Source organism: Lagopus leucura, unplaced genomic scaffold (genome assembly GCF_019238085.1).
Source record: "Lagopus leucura isolate 7727_CA_CO unplaced genomic scaffold, USGS_WTPT01 Super-Scaffold_73, whole genome shotgun sequence".
NCBI classification, from domain to species: domain Eukaryota; kingdom Metazoa; phylum Chordata; class Aves; order Galliformes; family Phasianidae; genus Lagopus; species Lagopus leucura.
In genome coordinates, this window is record NW_024962252.1 from 22093315 (window position 1) to 22110569 (window position 17255).

The window sequence follows — 17255 nt, forward strand, 5'->3', positions numbered from 1 at the left end:
GATCATGCCCTTTGAGTTGACCATTTCACTCTTTCCAGTATTGACGCTGTTGTTTCTCCACTGAGTGGAAAAACACCAGTGAAAAACATTGCCTGATTTCACATACCTGAATTAAATCACTACAGCCACATCTTAAATGAATATCTGCAATTGCTTAAAAGTTCACTAGACAATTGTAGATGCACTCACTTCAAGAAAAAAGTAATTTACTGCTAAAAAATCTGCTAAGAGAGTAGACACATCCCAGGCATATCATGTGCCCTTTCCAGAGCAGGAAAGTGAAAAAATATTAGGCTTCTAGAAAACCATGAAATGAAGAGTTATTTTAAGTTCTCAAACAGCCTTGATTATTTGAACAATGACCCAATAAACACAAAATTTCTCTCTTTGGCCTGAAAACTGTAATAAAAAAGAAGCTTATATACTCACTGTGCTCAAACTTGTCCAAAAAAGTACACTTGACCTGCTAAATTTTACAGCTACCCTACCCTTCTCTTCCTACTCCTTTATCCTTACGCAGATGAGCAAAGCCTCAATATTTTTTTTATTTTTCCATTAGCCACGAAACAGATTACGTTAATTTCCAGCTTCAGCCCTGACAAGCTTAGAACAAAAAAACATGTGATGTGAGTATGCCACCCCACTACACATGACAAGGCTCAAATGAAGTACGTTTCTCCTAGAAAGGCACTAGCATGTGTTTTTTTCTTTGATCATACTCCAGTTTTTGAGCTCCTGTTCCTCCTGTGAATAATATCCCCTGATGTCTTCTCTCAGACCCGCAGCTCATGCAAGCAGAGCAGGGCACTGGGAATTTTTGCAGGCTTGCAACATCCTTAGTGGTACACAGTGACAAAGTTCCAGGTCTCCTAAGTATGAAATTCTAGCTGTAATCACTACAAGTGAATTGCTTCAAATACTGGGCAAATATAAGACTCTGATGTATAAAGGGTAGGAGAGATGTCAAGAGATCAATGGTCCGTTTTTCCATTAAGAGGCAGGACTAAATATACACAGTCATGAAGGTCCATAGAAGCCAGCAACAAGGTTCAGTACCTCTGAGAAATCCCATCTGGCTCAGCATCTACTGATGTGACCTTGGCCCGCAAGGGTGAGCAGAGAAAACAGGAATGAAGGCCTGGAGTGTTTGGAAGGGTCCTGGTCACCTCCTGAATCTCATCCATACACTCAGTCCAGCAAACTTCTGTCATGCTTAATGGGCAAGAGTGTTTTATTTCTGTGTGACCTGCAAAGCAATCCCAGACTAAAGCCAAAGAGATGAATAAATTGGACACACTGGCATGGCCCATAGCTGACAGGTTTATTTTTAATATGTTCTTGAATGCCAGGTATTATACCACGTCCCCAGCATATCTCTTTTAAGGCTTATAATTAGAGGACAAACTGTTGATAAATCTTGATAAATGATTTTCAATCATGCTTCCTGAAAAGTAATTGTACAGTATTTTCATCTTTTCAATAGAATGGAGTCATCTTGCCTAAGGGTAAATAGCTGAAAGCTAGTTGTCGATGTCTAGACTCATCAACCTAGATTCTCTTTATAGCCATCTGAAAGAAATAGGCACCTCCAGGGTGTGATTCATCTGTCTGTCTTAGAAGAGATGTTAAGTGGAGAAGGATTGCTTTCTCAAATACATACCACAGAAACGATGAGTTGTACAGGAAATTGAATTTATATTATGGGGAAATGGATTTGAAAAATTTGTTTTTTTCAATACTAGAATGGAGAAAAAAAATCAGAATTTCAAGAGAATGAGACTTAAAATTAACTCTCATTTAGTAGAGCTCAGTTTTTTTCTGATGTTTTCTTATTTTGTATTTTATAATTCATAGTAGAAAAATTGCATTTGGAAATGAAAAGACTCTTTAATAAAAACCAAAATATGATGAGCTCAAACAAAATTTGATTCGTAAGAAAGTTTCAATTGATTGGTTGTGTTTTATAAAAGGTAAGCAAAATTGACTTATTTCTTCAGAACATTTTTATTTCAGTGAAATGGCATTTGTATAGAAAAAGTGACCACTGAACTGTCTCAACTAGCTACAAAAGTTACGTATGAGTGGACAAGCCTGTGTAAAATGAACTTTTTTAAAACTGAAGATATTCTCTCTAAAATAGAGACTGGATAGAGACTGGCTGGATAAATAGAGAACTGGCTGGAGCACCTCCCCTATGAGGACAGGCTGAGGGAGTTGGGCTTGTTCAGCCTGGAGAAGAGAAGGCTGCGGGGTGACCTCATTGCAGCCTATCAATACCTGAAGGGAACCTACACCCAGGAGGGGAGTAAACTCTTCAAAAGGGCTGATAACAGCAGGACTAGGGGAAATGGTTTTAAGTTGAAGGAGGGAAGATTTAGGTTGGATGTTAGGGGGAAGTTCTTTACTAGGAGAGTGGTTAGGCCCTGGAACGGGCTGCCCAGGGAGGTTGTGGATGCCCCGTCCTTGGATGTGTTTAAGGCCAGGTTGGACGGGGTCCTGGGCAACCTGATCTGAATGTGTATGTTTGGTGGCCCTGCTAGGCAGGGGGGTTGGAACTACATGATCCTTGGGGTCCCTTCCAACTCGGGTGATTCTGTGATTCTGTGTGATTCTGTGTAAAACAAATAAATGCTTTCACTTAACAAAGGTATCATAACTTCCTTTAGGCTAAAAAGTAGCTGTTACTTAAATGCCTAACTGTGGCATAACTTTGAGATGTATCTTATAAAGGCAGCCTTCTGATAAAAGTAAAATAATTAGGTAAATAAGCTTTTTTTTTTTTTTCTCCCCTATTGTAACAATTTTGTTGAAAGACATGACCAATAGGCATAAGTACGTGGGCACTTTCTTTCACATGATCAAGTGCCAACAATAACAAAAATGGTGCTGTGAAAAGGAGAATTTGTTCTGATCTCCCCATTAAACCAAGGCTTTGGATTTTATAATGGATATAAAGCTATCTGAAACTGTGAAGCTAATACATAGAGCTACAGTATGACAATAATGAACTCTGACAGTCTAACTGAATAAGGGGAAGTTTCACAGAACTGGGTGTCTAGAAGGAAGACATCGAAGCTAACAAATGTCTTCTAGCTAACTTGCTTCCTTCTCCAAGGCATGTTGTAGGGATGCTGAGGGACAGATGTTAAATGGAACTGGACAGAGTTGAATATACTTCAGTAAATGTCTTTCTGATAGAATGATTTACTTAGTAGGCAGACAGAACAATAATTTTTAAACTTTGTTCAGACATACAATGTAGGATTTATCTCGCCTAACGATGAACTGTCTGCTCCATAGTATTTGCACTAAAGAGTAGATTCTTAACAGTCAACAAAGAGAAGTAAATATTTTTAAGGTACATTCTAAATGCATTTTTTTTAGGAAATTTTTAAAGAAACTTTTAAGCATCTCCTCAGATCAGAAGGGAAGTCTAGGCTAACTAGCTTTGAAGCAAATGTTTAAAATGTACCTGTTATAAATCTTAAGTGCAGTCTCAGGGTTTGGTTGACTAAACCACTGTCTACAGAATATTGTATAATTCCATTTCTGCTATAGTTTTTTCATCAGCCACTTGGATTTAATTCAGTGTCAGATATTTTCAATGGACTAATTGGCTATCTGTTTGAAGGAAGAATTAAAGTTGAAACACACACATGATATTCTATTTAGGAAGAATCTGTCTGTGACACATCTGGACAAACCAGAAGGAAAAAAAACATTACCTGCTTGTAAGCCCTATTAGCCTTTTGTCAAAATAAAGCCAGATTGAGTTAACAAGAACATAATAACTAAAAAAAAAAACAGCAACAAAGTTTCTAGCATAGTACAGTATTATTCTTCCCCTCTGGCAACTACATTTCATTTTCATAGTACTGCAATATTTATTGGACACCGTGTGTAGCAGAAATGTGAAGTCAAGGCTTGAACACCAGGTGATTGAGCACCTGGTGGAAAGACAGGGCCAACGCAGGGGAGCTCAAGTGCATGCAATATAGCTTAGTGACCAGAAGGGGTGGAACCAGGATCCAACGCTTCCCAGACCTCATTTAAGGGTTGGCAATGGAAGTAAGGTTATCTTGGTGGAGATCGTTTTGTACCTGAAGTATTCTAAAGGTAAGTGGCTTCTTTATTTCTGTGCTTACTGCTATTGTGCTTGGGCAAATCCTCACTTCTGCAGCTTTGGATCTTGCTGCTCTGCTGTTACTGTTGTGCTTTCAATTACATTATACCATGTTAATCTCAACTTTTGTGTTGATTTGTATTGTCAAGGCCCTGAGTATACAAGTAGGTCTAAGTGTCTTAGCCTTGCTTCCCCTGGGGTCATCCCAGGGGATGACCCCAGGGGAAGCAATCCCCCGTCATCTGGGGGCCATCAGTCCCTGCTCGTGCTCTGCTGGTTTGTGTCTCTGTCCTCCTAACCCTATCTACTTTTGCTCTTTACTAAGTTAAGATGAACACTGGACCTGGTATGTTGCTTCCCATGCGTGGGTCTGTTGGTGGATCCTGCCACTAGGCTCTGGTTCTGGGCAACTATTCGAATTGAGCCTCCATGGGATAATACTGTGCAGGCAGGATCACAGACTGCACTGGGGTCATCCACAGTTCCTGAATCACTTGTCCTTAAGGAGTGCCAGCCCATCACTGCTTCCTGACACTTATTCTTCTTCATAATGCCCTTTGAGAGGCTAAAATATTACTGGTCGCTACTCACCATAGGTACGTGTGGGCTGTCTTTTCACACAAGAGCTGATATTCTTTTTTGGATCAAGTTCACTTAATTTTTTTATTTATTTTTTTTTTCCTCACCTGAAATTCCCAGCCTATGGGAAGATGGGTTTTCAACTCCCTTGAGTATTCAAAATAACTCTTCACTGAAGTCTTCACAAACAAATTAAACGAGCGCTTAATACTCATACACATATTAGTTTTGAAATTAGTATATTCAAATACAGAAGCTAAACTGTGGCCTCCATTGCACCCTTATGGCTTCCAGAAAAGAACAGAGCTCCAGGCATGCTGCAAAGCTCTCTGGGTGTGTAAATTGGTAACAAAGTATGACAGATTTTGGAGAGATGTGACTTCCTGAAGATGAAGATTGCTCAGGGAAACAATAAAAACTTTGTTATATGTTGAGAATACCAGGCAAAAGACAAGGGTTTTGGAAAATAATACAAAGGTAGATAGGGAATGTCATGTCAGAAACCAATGTGGCACAACTACATTCTAAACAGCAATGTGAATGAATCAACATCTCAAATAGAAGCTAATGGATCAAAACCAAAAATGCTGAATAAAGAACTAGGTGGGATAAGAAATGATTTTGCTTCAGTTAGCAAAACTTGTATCAGAAAGAGCTATCCTACAAACTCAATTATTTTTCTCAAGATGTGTGACTGGAAGATTTAAATAATGAGGATATATGGTAGCACAGCAATCAGAAGAAAGTTTCTCAACCAGGCAGGAAGTGTTGAGACTAAAGGAGCAGAAAATGGGCATAGGAGAACAGACCAAAGCTTCTTCAGCCACATTTTGAGAATTTCTCTTCCATGAATTTATGTAGTGTTCCTTTGAGTTCCCGGAAACACTCAGCTCCCTTTGGCAAAGTGTTCCCTACAGATTATGGGATTTCTTGCACTGAAAAACAGCTTTTGTTTTGAAACTGACTCTTAATGTCTTCTTTGAAAGTTCTGTTTTATTATTTTGCAGTGAACAGGCTGTCAGTGGTAAAATAGCTGTAGCTGTTAAATTAGGTAAGGTTGATACTTCTTTCTGAATGGTACACAACTCTGAGAGCTTGTTGTTACTCAGGATATCAGGAAAGGGACACAGCTTTCACATTATCACCACACCTGGAGAAATCCTAAGTGCTAATTTATGATAAAAATGACCCCTCCTCACATAACAGTGTTATTAAGCACAACGTTATTAAGCAATACTACTTCGGTTTCACATAATGTGTTAATTAGTTCACATTTCAGAATGTCTGAAAACCTTAGATATCATTCTCAGCATTTTCCATCAGTGAATGGGACAATGCCAAGGTGAAACACCTTCCTCTTTCTGTGTGCTTTATTTAAAAGCCAACATAGTCGTTTTTGAACCACAGTACAAGAACATGCAAATTGGGGGTTGATGATCTCTGGAGGTCCCTTCCAACCCCTACAATTCTGTGATTCTGTGAAATTCTTCTTTTCATGTAAGATGATCAGATACGGGTAAGAATCCAGAAAATAAACTTTAATATGTCCAACAGGAAAATAAGATGAAAATAATGGAAAATTATTAAATTATATTGTTTCTTTACATTACATAGTGTTTTAATGTTTATCCTTTCTTAACTACGTATTTAATGATCAATTTAAACCACTGGGTAAAGCCTGCTCTTTATAATGAGGTCCATGACAACAGATCTTCCCTGTTTAGCATAACTGAAAGAAGCAAATACACTTTTTTGCTTCCACTGGTCCTGAAATACCCTTCTGCAGAGCAATGCTTTCAGTTTTGTTTCCATGACAATACCTGTGTCTTCTATGAAAAGCCGTGGATCTTTTTGTTGAACACGTGAAGATGAAACAGCATTTCATTTGCCTGTCGGTCTTTATCCTCCTGGTCGTGATAAGACTTTATTTGAGGCTTGTTTGCTTACAAGAAGTTCTGCACAACATTTAACTCCAGAAACTACAAATTTCTCATTTACTTGATGATAATTAACCAGCACCCTCTTTTTAAGAATGTCCACTTCACTAATTTCATCTCGCCTATCTTTTTAATCATAACATGGTATACTTTTCTTGACTTTAGCCAAAATAACTTTCTTCAGCTTCATCTCTTTCAGTGCTTCATAGTGCAAGTTCAACCTACTTTGAAGATTCTCCTCTCTTCTCCTATGGGTTATATACACACAGTAGAAGTATTAAAACAGTCTGGCCACTTGTCTTTGCTCTGTGTATTATTTTCTAATTAACCTGTGCTTGACCAAGGAATAAATTTCTTCCTTACTGGTACATTTTCTTCAAGATTTTCTTCCCTTAAAGAGTTACTACTTACATCTATTTATATAGAAATATGTTTGATCACAAAGACTAAAGCCACCAAAATAATCAAAATATTTGTTCACAAATAATTTTAAGGTAACTTATTTTTCTTTTTAATTCTGATCTCCCTCCTTGACCCATACTTGTTTCTTTATTCTGTATCAGTAAAACATTCTAAATGCTTCAGCAAAATACCTTTCCAAAGCCTGGGAAATCCTAACTTTTGTATTTGTTAGGGATGATTTGAATGGAACTTAGTAAGGTGTTTTCACATGTGCATGATTAGCACTCAGAAGTTACTGCTTCAAGATCTCATCAGAACCCTAAAAATCGTGATTACTGACTAGAAATAATTACAGTCAGAAGTCTTTACATTCCAGGGTAAAAACCAGCTGACTGCTGTTAAGAGGAAATTCCAAGGGGAGTGGATGTTTTTTATTTGGCATTCTTAGGAACTTTTTCATAATTATTTGAAGCTTTGGCTACTGCTGGTGACTTTGCAAGGCAGTGCTCTGACCCAACAACATGATTTATTCTTTGCATTTTTTTGCATTGGAATCTCTCCAAAACCAAGAGAGAAATATTTTATTGCAGCTTTTTAAAATCCAAGGCCAGCAAGCATTTTAAATACAAGATTTAGAACAGTCTAAATTTAATGTTACTTGTATAATATTATTCCTACTTACTGAATTTATCTCTGCCTTTTTGAAAAATTAAATCAAACACATTTTGCATAGCTTACATGAGGTACGTATACTTAGGCATTTCTGTATTATTTATGCATTGATTTTTATTTATTTATTTATTTCTGTATTGCTGTCTACTCCATCTCAAAAGGCTGACTTCCTACTGAGACATGTACTGGAAAGAATGGACTCAGCATAAAATGGATTGGATGTAGTTCAGGTAGAAATGTCAGCCATGGTATAAATGGTGTGTCATGAATTAGCAGCAAACAACTGAAGCTTCTGTGTTGATACAGAGAAGACAAACAACTGGACCCTTACCTTTTAAGCAATTGACAGATGTGAAAGTATTTCATATAACTACATGCCCCACTACCCTTTCCCACACCTGAGCTCCACAGATCTCCTCCTGCAGATCTGTGGATTTGTACAGGAATATGCCGTACCATAAAGATCCTTACAACCTTCCTCTCTAGTGGCCTTTGCCATCTTCAGCAAAAATATCACCAACGTTTAAGAACAAGCACATTGATGCCAGAGGATTTCTATATGAGCAATTTCAGTAAAACAAGGGAAATTCCATTTCCTTTCTGTGCCCTTTTCTGCTTGTGAATGCTGATAAATTTTATTTATTTATTTATTTTTTTTAAGAGTCTTCTGACACATCTCATGGTCCTGGAGCTGGACTGCTTTGGACTCAGCATTTCCTCTTGTCAAAAGTATTCAAGCATTTGGTCACCTCAGCACTATGAAGGGGTGCTTTTTCCTCGTGGCTAATCCAAACTCTATTCCTTACACAAGGAAGTAAGTTTTATCCAGTTCCAACTATTTCCTTTTGCACTTAGTACCCAGTGCAATATCAAAAGCCCCTCAGGAGGGCACCAGCAGCAATCACTTGGGATGCCAGACCTGTGCAACTGGATGCATTTCTTATTCCTCAGCCCAGTGTTTACTGGATGCCTTCTGTGACAGCCTCATTTGGTTTTGACAGCAGGTGTAGCTTTATTGTAGATGTCCTAGATAAAAGTGTATCCTTCTTGCCTATCTCACTGGAAAAAAAAAAAAGAAATTCCACCAAACCAGCTTTCACAGACCTGCAAGTATAAATGCAAGTTCAGAATGGTTTGAGTCCTCCTGCCAGATGCTTTATGCAGTACTGTTTGGTGAAGATGATCTCAAGTGGGAGTGTATTTTTGAAGTGGTTAGCAAGACAGTTAGGGAAATAGGAAGCCTATGGGAGATTGGCTCTTTGTACACTAAATCAGGAGTTGAAAGGAGATGTGATCGCTACCTATAAATGTAAAGATCAATGTAGGAAGAGAGCTCTTTAAACTAAGGGGAGGTAGTGCAGCATAAATGAAGTGAATTTCGTATAAATTAATTCTAGGCCTGAAATTCAGAGAATAATTTCAGTACTCAAACATTCAGGTTCTGAACAGTTTTCCAGCAGTAACTAAGTAAAAAGACAATTCTTCAACAGGAATCTTTCTCTCAGGGAGCATGATCCAGTCTATGGCTTGTTGGACTAAGTTAGACCTATTGCAAATGAATCTGTAAGTTAACCAGTCAAGGAGGAGAATGAAGGCTTCCAAAGACTGAATCCATGTTGAGAAATGGATTAAGTCTCACTTCTCTGAATTTGCCGCTTTGCTGCAGGCATTGACTGTCCTTTGAAGACCTAGGATGCAGGCAATTTTATGGGCAGTGAATCTAAACTGGACCTTCAAAAGGAGACCCAGAAAGTATACGAGATTTCAAGGAGAACAGTTGAAGTACACTGCTGTCAGTAAAGGTTGGATTAATCCCATTTAATTTTAAATGTCTATGATACAGGCATTCACTCTTGAATTAATCACTCTGCGCTCTGTCTTGTGACAAAAAGGAAATATTTGTAAACAAAAACAGTTTAAAAAAAAAAATGAATCAAAGCACAACACTCTCAAATTCTATGGCATTTATTTTCAAGTGGTTTTTTGCCAGGCGTCAGGAGGTAGAAAGCACCTTAATCGAGCGGTTTGGAATTCATTTCTAGTTAGGTAATTTTTCAGCCTGCTTGCAACAACAGAGTAGACAGTAAGAGATAAAGGAGCTCGTGATGCTATTGCCACTAAGAAACAAATAAGGCAATTAAGATACATACCCAGGCAGAGTTGCAGTGCTTTATGTGGACAATTCTGGAAAATTTAGTTTCTACAATTGTATTTAGCTGGGAATTTCCTTGTCACACCCCAATAATTTAGAGCTGGAGCTGGTGGCTGCAAAGTTATCAAGAATGACTTCAATCTGGAAACAAAATCAAGAAGTTTTGAAAATAACTACCACTGGGAGCCAAATAAGGCTTTTATTTTATTCTCAGGTCTGAGCCTTTCTGACATGCAGAGCTAAAACTACCCATGCTATTTTTTTGCATCATGGGGTGGCAGTTCAGTGAAGTATTGTTTTAAAGTCAGTTAAGGTAATAATACAGGATGAGACCTTGTCCCTTTTTTTCCTAGAGGTCAAAGAAGATCCTGTTTCATATGAATACATCTGCAGAGCTTGTTATTGTAGCAATTCTTATCTGTTTTTTGGATATCTCTGGTGGATACAAGTTTCTCTAATAGAAGAGAGAGGGACCAGAGCAAAGACATGGATTTTGAACAGGGGGAGAAGGAAAAAAGAGGAGATTGTGATGATAGTATTGTTGAACAAAGAAAATTTTAGGTCTTATGTGACCACTGGGAATTGCCTTTGGAGCTCTTCAAAGCAAAAGACGGTGATTGTTAATGAACTGAGGAACCCAGGAAAACTTTCTTCTGATTTTCTATGTTATTTTATTACAAAACAAAAATTGAACAACCATCAGTTTTCAACATTAGAGGAACATGCTGACAAAATGCATCCCCCGGACCAGCAGAACAGTAATGGCAATGGTGATGTTCTGTCCACTGTCGTTTTTTGGGGTTATCATGGAGAGAGAACTTGATCTGTGGGCAAAAATAGCAGCTTCAGAAAGCTCCACGGTGAATGAGACAGAACTCAAATACAGAGGATAGAAGCTAACAATTGCTTTGAATATAGGTCGAGTAGTCTTATTGCTTATTCATTAGGTTTTGTGTTTTTAAGTATATGTTAGTCAGCTATGTAATTGTTTAAATCAGGAAATGAGGCTGAATTGACACTTGCTTGATTTAAGATGTTGCTCACCACACCTCTCTGTCTACTATCTTTGTAATTTAGACTGAGCTAGACAATGCTGTATACAAACACAGCCACTGCAGCCTGGCTTACTCATACACTGCCACCTCAAGTTTTTACACTAATGAGCACATCAAATGTACTACCTCTCTAGATAAGCTTGTCACTTTATTTAAAAGCTGCATGATATCTAACATTAATTTTCATTGTCAAGGGATAAACATTGCCGAGCCCCTACTAACTAGCTAAAAAGTTCCTTAACATTCAAATGTTTGAAAAGTATTTTGTTGAGACTATGCAAAATGTATTTCAAAGGCAAACTGAACAGAGACACTTTCTTTTTGGATGAGCTTCATTGCTGATTACAAATAGAATAATTCTTATCATAACCTTTGAACATAGCCAGTGCTACAGGGATCAGTAAAACAAAAGTATTCAGACGTGAAATTTGTTACAACTTTTCCTTCTCTCCTTCATGTCTTTTTCCTCCTTGCCATCACCTTGAAACAATAGGTGCATCAGCTGTAGAGTGATTTTGAGCAGAATCGCAAGAAGGCTGATACAAAATGCAATCAAAATGGAATTTAATGAAGATGTTTAATTAACAGCAATTGTATGGGAACTATTGAGTCACAGCCTGAACAGCTGATTGAGCACCTGGGGAAAGGACCCAGTCAGCCCTGGGAGCACAAATGAAGGCAATTCAGCTGTGTGACCAGAAGGGGTGGAGTCTGGCTGCACCTCTCTTAGACCCCATTTAAGGGCTGACTGGTAGTGGGAAAGGATCTCTGGTTGGAGATTCCTCCCTTGTGGAGTTTTTGCCTGTGAGCCTAGGTCTTCAGAGACAGGTGAGCGTTCTTTTCCTGTTTGTCCCTTTTGCCATTCCACTCCTGAATTGCCTTTCCTCTGCGTTAATCTTTCTGATTGTAACAGCAATCAATGTAGCTTTGTTGATAGCCTTAGCAAAAAAAATCTGGTATTTTTTGTATTTGGATTAGAAGTAAAGTTAGTAAAACTAAGGAGTATAATTCAGATTCATTATATCTGAGTAAAGAATATTAAAAAAAAATACAACCTACTTTGAGCAAATTTAGAACTAGTCTAGTGGACATGTAAGTTGCAAAATGTGAATTGTACATCACTTACCAGGGTGTTTTAATAGGTCTTATGGAGATCTGCTCTTTGCCTAAAGTGGCTCAATGTCTTTATTAAATGGAAGGATATATATGCTGTATCAGCCTATAATGAATCCAGACCTTGCAAAACTGAAGGATTCAAAAGACTGAGAGAAGCTAAAACATCCCACTAAGTGGAAAACTATTTTAACAAGTAGACCATTGCAGGTTAAAGGTGGACTTTGTTACAGTGGAGTTGTAGTTCTTATAGAGTTTTAAGTCCTAGAAGTGAGGAAAACAAAAAAAAAAATCATAACCTGGACTTTTGGAGAATGGATTTTTGGGATCTTCTTGGTAGGGTCCAATGGCAAGCTGATGTGGAGGACAACAGGGCACAAGAGAGCTGGTTGAACTTCCTTGGAGAACAAAAGCAGTCCTTTCTGATGAGCAGAAAGGTGAGCAAGCGCAGGGAAAGGTCAGTATGGATCAACAGGGAAATCCTGAATGAGCTCAAACCCCAAAAAGGAGCACATAAAAAAAAGATGGAGGAATGGATGCCCTAGGAGGAATGTAGAGGCAGTGCTCAAACATAGAAGGATGGAGCTGAGAAAGTCAAGGCTTGCCTGGGGACTAGCAAGGAATATAAAGGGCAAAGTGAAGGGCTTCTGTAAGCACATTGGCAACAAAAGGAAGGCAGGGGAAATGATTTACATGGTGTTTAAGAACATAAATTCCAGCACAGGCATTTTTTAGTGGATCTTGTGATTTCTTTTTTTTTTTTTTTTTTTTTTTTTTTTAAGCTGGATCTGGCCCACTCTTAAAAGCACTACAATATTTATTATAAAGCTACAGTAAGTGATGTCTTGAGTACTGGAATATTTGTCCTTGGACAAGTAAAGAGATCAACAGCAAGGGGGAAGTTCTGGTAGTATTTTCTGGAGTGTACAGAAATGTGGATGAAATCTGCCTATGCATACATATTTATGTACACTGATGATACATAGGTGTATGACCCCTCTATTCCACCAGCACTGCAAACCAAAAGGCCAAGCCTAAATTTTTCAGGCATCCTGTTCCTGTTGATGTTGATAAAGTCCAATGAGCAGAAAACAGCAAGTCATTCTGCTTAGGTGGAGCGGAATAGCTACAGTCCTTCACTTCCACAAGTTTTGTAGAAAAATGGGAAGCAGTGAAACAAATATCAAAATGTAATAGTAGCCTAAATTATAGAGAAGACATACTCATAAGAGTTATTAAAGATACAATAGATTTTGGCAGAAATGTTTCTAGCTGAAAACGTTTTTGACAAACTAAAAATTAAGGAACAATGAATATTGCACGTTGTTAGGTCTGGCACAAAAACATTAAAATGCAATAGCTGTCTCCAAAAGATTACTGGCAGATTTCCAGGAAAGTAGGAAAGCCCAAGAAAACAATGAGATGATTTACCAGGGGTCACAGGCTACCTAGATGTTACTAACTTGCCAAGTGTGAGTGGCACACTCCGTCCTCCACCTTATCCTATACTGTCTTTGGAGAGTACTTTTGGTTCCCAAATTCCATCTACAAACTGAGCACATGCTTTCCTGACCTTCTTTACCACTCAGCAATGCACCAATTGTTGAGACACTGAAACTGTTTTTAAGGGATTTTCCATAGTCCGCTTCCAACCCCAACTATTCTGTAATTCCATGATTCTGTGAGTAAGAGACTGAAGTAGGTTGAGTGAGATGGAAAAGATGTTACATTTTGAGAAAGGATGCAATGAAGGAGGATGGGAGAAGTGAAACAACATAAATGAGAGTTGGAAGGAACAACGAGGAAAAAAAGAACTGGACAAGCTAGGATAGAATAAAGAGGAATAACTAATGAGAAAGATAGAAGAGATTAACAACAATCCACACACTTTATTATCTATCCACACTGTAGTCAGTTAGGTAGCAAATGCTGCATTCTATCAATCAATAACATTTCACAGCAAATTGAGAGACAAACTGAGCGAACAGGAATTGTCTTGGAATCTAGTTTTAGATCAGTCCTCTATGCTTGGTATGCATGCAGGAGGGTTAGTGGAAGATGGTTAGTGATAGTACTTCAGGTTTTGAGTTATGCCTCCTTTTTAAATAAAATTGAACTTGTTTATGCTAATTAATACAAAAGTGTTAAGTGAATCTATTTTCTATCTCTGGACTTCAGTTATCTTCTGAAATCATAGGCATAACTTTAGAAAATCTTGAATGTTCTGGAATTTCTAATTTTTCATCAGCTCAAGTCAATCTGTGCACCCCTTTTGTCTATTCAGCTACCCACAACACCTACTGTGCATACCCCAAGATACCTGCTGACCTAACAAGTTAAGGACGTGCTCTTTTCAGAAACCTCCTCATGACTGCCTTCACTCCTCCTGTTCTTATTTCCTCCCTCTTGCTTACAGTATGATAAGAAGGCAATGTTAAGAAAAACAGTGTAGGTGAGGAACAGAGTAGGTGTAAATCTGCTCTCTTAATTTTAGACATAGATTAAGGTTTGGACTAAAAAAATCTACTGAGACTGTGATGAGGAATGTTGTGTTCTCTGTTAGGATTCTGAGGACCGTAAATTGCACGCATTATTAGTACTAATATTAATATCTCAGCTGGATTTCAATAAATTTTTACTAGAAGCATTAAAAATAATTTTTAATTTATAATTGTTTTGCCAAAGCCTTCACTTTTTAAATTACAGGTGGATGCCATTTGAATGAAAGCCTTCCCTCTTGCATAGAGGTGTGTTTTCCCTAGTGCTATGCAGATCATAACAACTACTCTGCTATATCTTCAACATCTTCATGACAAGAAAATCAATGTTTTGGTATTTATATTTAAATACAAATATATCATAATTTTCATTATGCATTTATTGATAATGAGAAAGGAGGATGAATATAGAACTGAGAGATGAGAAGAGAAATGTAACTAGGATTTTCAGGGATGCTATCAGTGTATTTTTATACTTGAACATTCCAGGAAGCCGAGCTATGTTTGCTTTCATGTTTTACTTTGCTTTGCCTATGCATATCTTGTTTCTTAAAGGGAGCACTGAGAAATATGAATTGTGTATTTTTTGAAAAAGTATTCTGGAGTTTTAGGACTTCTTAAGTAAATGAATGTCCCCAGTGTTCTGGCATTATTACTTTTGTTTTCCTCAGCCTGTCCACTATTCAACATTCTTTGCACTAAAACAAACTGATACTATGTAAACAAGAAAAATGACAATGCTCTATAGAAACACCTATGGGGATGTCTGACAGCTGAATGTCTAGACACAGATAACTTGTTACATGCTTATTCCTCCTACTTGGAATGAGAAAGTAACAGAAATTACTGATGTATGAAGGCACTTAGTCCAATTAAGTTCCAGCTCTACTGATTTGGGCTTAACAGACTCATCTGTAAAGACATTTAGAAGTGTCTGTTAATGGCAGCAATGATTGAATGATAATGCTGCATGAAGAGATCCTATGTGATTTGACTTCTTCTATATAGTGTACAAACTCTGTGCAATTTCATTCTTTTGATAGAGCCTAATATACATTACATGTTATACATTATTGGTAGAATAAGACTTCTCTTGAATTATCCCTTTGTAATGACTTATTAGTTTGGTCTCATCAGACAAATTCCATTTATGAATATTAAAATCATAGTACATTGCTGTTTAATTCAACCACTGCAGACTAAAAAGACCTATTAAAATCATAAAGTTCACCAGAAGCAATTATGGATCCATAACAGAAAAGAGTTGCTATTTTTCTTTTCTTAATTTTTTTAAAACTATGTTACAGTGAAACATAGAGGCTTTTTAGTACGCTTTATGTGATTTCACTTTGTCTGTAGCTGGATATTGGTAAGTTATTTTCTTTAGTCTGCCTATTTGGAAGGAAGTTGGATGACTTGTTAGTAGGCTGTTGTCCACGAATATAATGAAGAATATATGGATATCATTATAAATATGGATCTAACGTTTATGTTGCTGTAAGTCTGGATTTATGCCCCTGCAGTTAATGAGGCTGCACTGATACCAGTCCCAAGGAAATTAGGTCAAAGGAATCCAAAATGGAAAAGGAAGTTGTGCCAAGTCAATCTATGATAGTTGAGAATCTAAAAATGAAGTGGAATTATGGATTTGGCATATGCAACTGTGCCAATACAAGCTTAGCCCAGCTAGCACATAAGAAAACTTTCTCCGGATTTTGAGCTCAGATTCAAAAGCACTGTGGTTCTGCATATTCCTTGCAACACTTGGATTAATCTATCAGGTATGGTGTCATGTTCTATACTCACATCCGCTACACACCTTTAGAGTTCTCCTCTATCAGTGGTTAGAGACCTCATTTCAAAATTTATCAAATTTTTATAGATTTTGTGTGTTTGAAAATTAGTGAAGTAGCATTCTATATTTTCATTGCACATTCATAAGCAATTTTCCAGTGTACAAAGCAGGAACAATTTAATCAAAGAGGATGGTAAATGAAGTTTAGCTCTGTGCTCTTTTAACTTCAGATGTTTTAACTATGGAATAAGTCCATGAGACCTTGGACAAGCAAGCAAATGAAAAAAGCTGATTTATTTTGGTCTCAGACACAGCAAGTCAAATACTCCTTTTACTAGTCCTGAATAGCACAGAAATATATGAGGCATTTCCTGTCACCTAAATAGACCATCGAGCCCCTCTCCAACCTACTGACCTCTTCTAAAACACGGGCAAAAAGAGTGAGCAAGCAGCTGTGAGTGCTTGGCTGCTGGTCAGGGCCAAACCACTGCATGTTAAGTTTGGCAGTGCATTCTGTCAGTGTTGGTTACCAGCAAAAGACACTTTTCAATTGCTTTGTGATTTGCAGCTTGATTATATGCATCTTTAATCACCTTAAAAAAAAAAAAAAAAAAAAGTCTCTCCCCGTGTCCATAATTGTTCGGGATTCTGTAGAAAGCATAACGAAAGCAATTCACTGATCTTACAAGTTAAAAGGTTTTTACTCTGCAGTGTGAGACCTTAAGTTGGCTCCAGGAGGCCGAGACGTGGGTGCTGGCCGTGGTGCTGACAGGGCTCCGTGCGGGCCCGGAACTCAGGGAGACGAATCTCGTAGGAAGGTACACAATACAAAACAATAGAGACTGGAGGATTAGTAGTTGAAGAAGACAAATACTCTATACAAAACCTTCCAGATGCGTCTTATAGTTATATGAACAGAGGTGCAGGAA

General features: G+C 37.8%; 1 long non-coding RNA gene across 1 annotated transcript; it reads left to right on the forward strand.

Annotated features, from left to right (window-relative positions):
• The first annotated feature begins 11695 nt into the window (after positions 1-11695).
• LOC122174909 lies at positions 11696-15130 on the forward strand. The gene is made up of 3 exons (XR_006177258.1): positions 11696-11748; positions 12374-12490; positions 14740-15130. It is a non-coding gene; the product is annotated as an uncharacterized LOC122174909 (long non-coding RNA).
• Positions 15131-17255: the final 2125 nt, after the last annotated feature.